Consider the following 4,170-nt stretch of genomic DNA (forward strand, 5'->3'; position numbering starts at 1 on the left):
ACAGTAGATGGCAGTATTATGCCTGAGAATACTATCTGTAAAATCTTCTATGTAAACAAACCTTATCACTTGAGAAGGTAGGTGATGCGGACGTCGTGGAAGACATTTTGTCCCGTAACGCTCGCCGTACTGTTGGGGGGGAGAAGCGCTGTAGCTTTAAAGCCATATACCTGATTATTATCTTCATTTCTCTCACTAAAATGCTTTTTATTTTGTTTATTGTGTGGAAGAAGAGGCCATTCATAAATAACTGATGCATATGCAGGTGTCCAGGTATTTTGAGTGCAGAAGTCTAGGCATGTCTTGTATACAGAGAAGCATGGCAGCCAACAAATGGAATGTTGCAATACCTCTTTTGTGAGTCAAAGCATATACAGCAAAACAGCATAAAAGAGAAGTTTCAACGTCAGTGTTTTCAACAGCTTCGGATGCAAATAAGTTAGTCTGAAAACAGAGATAGCAAACAGCAGAATGCTTATGATCTAGCATAAAAGTTGCGAAGTAATTAACACCTTTGCCTGGTGTATGTGTTCTGACGTCAGTAGGTTCTTGTGGTGTTAGGAATTTATCAGCTCTTCAATCACAAGCCGGTAACAATAATTCAGGCCTGTTAATTCACCGCTTAAAAGACTAGACTTGCCCTTAGACAATGTCTACACATTTCGTTTAGTACAGCTTTCAGACAGTGGATGAACATTTAAACACTGGCTCCAGCAGAAGTTGATGTAAACAAAGAACGGTCTATTCTGTTGGATAAAATCCGTTTGTAAATTGATCTTTGTCTCCCTTGTGACTTTGGTGCAGAGAGAAGTTGGTTGAGCTGGAGATCCTTCACAGAGGATCAAAAAGCATAAACAGGAAGTAGAATTTGTGTTAAATTTACCTGGAACTTGTGCGTAACATTCTGTCCACATCTTGGATTTTTTTTTCTTTTTATCTAGAATTAAATTTGTATGAAAAGTTCTACTTTCTTTTAAGATGTGTTTCACTATTGGCTTCACTCTGACTTTTTTTCTTCCTCTTGAGGTTTTTATACTTCCTATTGCTTTAACACCCAGAGTTGGTGCTTTCTAGAGTGTCACTCTGTAGCAGGGACTGTGAAAAGCAAAACTACCCGGTGAGTAAATTTTTAAAGGCTTATAAAATGATCAATCATGAAAACTTTATTTTGTGTTATTTGATCCACAATTACATAATTCGCCCTCTCTTCTGCTGCTCATCCATCAAGTGGGCTGGTACCTATACCCAGCAGTGTATGGGCGAAAGGTGGATGCACCCTGGACAGGTCACCAGTGCACCACAGGGTGACACATAGATGCACAACTGTGCACACACATTAATTCAGATTGTAGACTATGGGAATTAGTCCAGTGTATGCTTGCTTTTTAACTGGCTTGCATTGTTTAACTAATATTAGCAACTTAAGAGCAGTTTGATCTTCTTGATAACCTGGACTGTATATTTTTTCCTTTTAAATGTCATCTATACATATTACTTTGAAGTGTATCTGAAATTATGAGATCAAACTGTGTAGTTTTGCAGCAATGTTTAAAAATATTAAGAGGATGTGGGTGATGTGAGAAAAGCTGCTGTTAAAAACTCAGAGGGAGGGTACCGGGTATCAGCTGCCAACTGAGCCGTTCATTTTCTTTTTAGCAGTGGAAAAAATGCATACCAAAGTAAAACTGCAGGTAAAACACTGGAAATGTTGAATGCTGTGTTTATTTTTCCTGGCAAACACGTGGGTTTAAGCTTCCAGTTGGGATGAAATGAATGATGATTTTTTTGTTTTTTTCAGAATAAACCAGAAGCTGTAAAACTATTCAAACATTTTTTAAATATAAATAAAAAAGCTAAAATTAAAACTCATATTCATCTTAATGATGGCGTTATTCAGTGTTAAACACTACATGAGTGGATTAGAATTATGCATAAATGCAGGGGTGGGTTTTTATTCTGATTACATAACAGAAGCAAGTGGAAGGGTAATGTTAATATGAACACTTTAAACAGTGAAAGCTAGCTGTAGGGTTGGGCGGCCATAGGTATGTTGAGGAGGACGTATGATGAGCTAGGCTTTCTGCTCAGCTGCTCCCAGGCTGTTGAATGCTCTCCCAGAACCACATGAGGACCCCACAGACTGGATGCTTTTGAATGTGGCCTTAAAACCCACCTTTTTAGGAGATGTTTAAATTGAAATCCTGCCCTTTGACCTATTGTCTTTGTTCATTTTATTTATTTTTTACTTCTTTCTTATTTTCGTGTGTTTTTATTTAGCACTTACCTGATTTAATATGTAGCACTTAAGGATTTGTATAAATATAAAGTGCATTACAAATGCAAAAGTTGGTGGGATGTTATTGGCATGTTGTTCAGGACGTCCACATACTGGGAAGGAAAAGTGATTCAAACGTGACTAACCATTGACACGCTTCCTATATTCATGCATGTACCAAGAAAGTTTTGCAATCTTTACATAATTTTCATGGCTTTTTTACATTAAAATATTTTAAAGGCACTGTGTTTGGACCCCCCCCAACAAAATTGTGGTTTATCAGATTAGAATGTACTGTGTCACAGATGCTAAATTAGAGGTTATACACAAATTGCCTGTGAGGGAATATAGGACACAACCAAATTGCATTTAGGACAAATGTTATTAAAGGTCAAAATACAGAACTTTGTGATCTGTATAAATACTCTGGGGTTCGTGATAGCTCAATGTACTTTAATGAAAAACAAATTGCATTTGCGCAGGTGGACTTTAAAAGAAGTAGTGGTGTTTAGGCCTGAAACAATTAATTGCATTAATCCATTATTGTAGAAAAAGGAGAATTCAACTTTATTGTCATTACACTGTCACAAGTACAAAGCAATGAAATTCACTCTCTGTGCATTTAACCCATCCCCTTGCAGAGCAGTGGGCTGCCATTGTGTGGCGCTCTGGGAGCAGTGTGGGGTTAAGGGTCTTGCTCAGGGACTCAGAGTGGCAGCTTCATCTGTAGACCAAAACTTATAACTCAGTTTCCTTTTTTCTGGGCATGGAGGGGCCAAACCGTAAGCTACTTACATTGACATACATGTATACTGAGCCAACCACAGCTTTTAAACTTGCAGCCGGAAGACAACACAGAGACATGGTGTGTGATGCCACACCTTATTCTTTTCTAAAATTATACTTATACTATACTTATGTAGTTTTAACATCACCTTTTTTTTTAGCTCTTTTTATCTGAAATAAAGAATTACTCCTTATTATTGCTTTATAAATACCAAGTTGAAGTAATAATAACTCCTAAATAGTAATGTTAAAATGTTGGATGCACCAAGTGATCCTAAACTGCATGTTATTGTGTGCATGTTAAAGCATCAATGAACTCATTAATACAGTATTTTATCATTAAAGTTCAACTATAATACCACCAAGAGTGTTTGTAATCATGTACCTCTCTTTGAAATATCAAAAGGGACCTAAAGTAACCTGTTATGAAGTCTATTGCATCCGGAAACCTCTACGGTTATATAACTGAAAAGGGGATTATTGTTTTGCGTGCAAATTTTGGGGCTGCTGACATTCAGGTGCATTCCTGATAATGTAGATAATGCTATATAGGCTAAAAGTACTTAATTTTGAATTTTAATGGATATAAATCTTCTTGCACGGCTGAATTTGAGGGTAAGCAACATCTGCATCTCAGTTTTCAACAACGGCTAAGAATACATGAGCTGTAAGTGAAAGTTTTCTTGTAGTTCGTTTCAAGCAAACCGCTCATCGCGTGACATATATTGAGTCATCACATTATCGTGGATGTTGGTATGCATAATAGAATGCATAATTAATAAAACCACAGCTATGTAGCAAGCACTCTAGTGTGTTGGCAACATGCATTACTGCATTAATGGGTTAATAAATGACATGATTGGAGGTAACTTTTTGAAAAATGCACAATCATTCTGGTAATCCCCCCAGTTATCTGAAAAGAAAAAAAAAATAATGAAAAAGTTAATGAGTGAATTGGTCTGGAAAGGGGAAGAGTTTCTGGAAGAGCAAAACAGAGATGTAACCACAGGTCACAACTCCGCAAGAGGAATTTTTAACGTGGGAGACTCGAGAGTGGCTGGGAGTACCGTCCAGGTTAATCATTCAGCATGAGACGATGGCTCTGTAGC

At 37.3% G+C, this 4,170-nt stretch overlaps 1 protein-coding gene across 3 annotated transcripts in view; it reads left to right on the plus strand.

Annotated features, from left to right (window-relative positions):
* The window catches only part of LOC107095358 (prostaglandin D2 receptor 2-like), a 26,874-nt gene that overhangs the window by 15,498 nt on the left and 7,206 nt on the right, over positions 1-4,170 (plus strand). The window contains exon 1 of one of the 3 annotated variants that reach the window (XM_015391407.1): positions 1,009-1,117. The exons of the other annotated variants lie outside the window; for them this stretch is intronic. The gene's annotated coding sequence lies outside the window, so the exon portion shown is untranslated. Of the gene's footprint in view, positions 1-1,008; positions 1,118-4,170 lie in introns of those variants that run through there. 3 annotated transcript variants of the gene reach the window in all.

This window comes from Cyprinodon variegatus, unplaced genomic scaffold (genome assembly GCF_000732505.1).
Source record: "Cyprinodon variegatus isolate N-32 unplaced genomic scaffold, C_variegatus-1.0 Scaffold540, whole genome shotgun sequence".
Taxonomy (NCBI): Eukaryota; Metazoa; Chordata; class Actinopteri; order Cyprinodontiformes; family Cyprinodontidae; genus Cyprinodon; species Cyprinodon variegatus.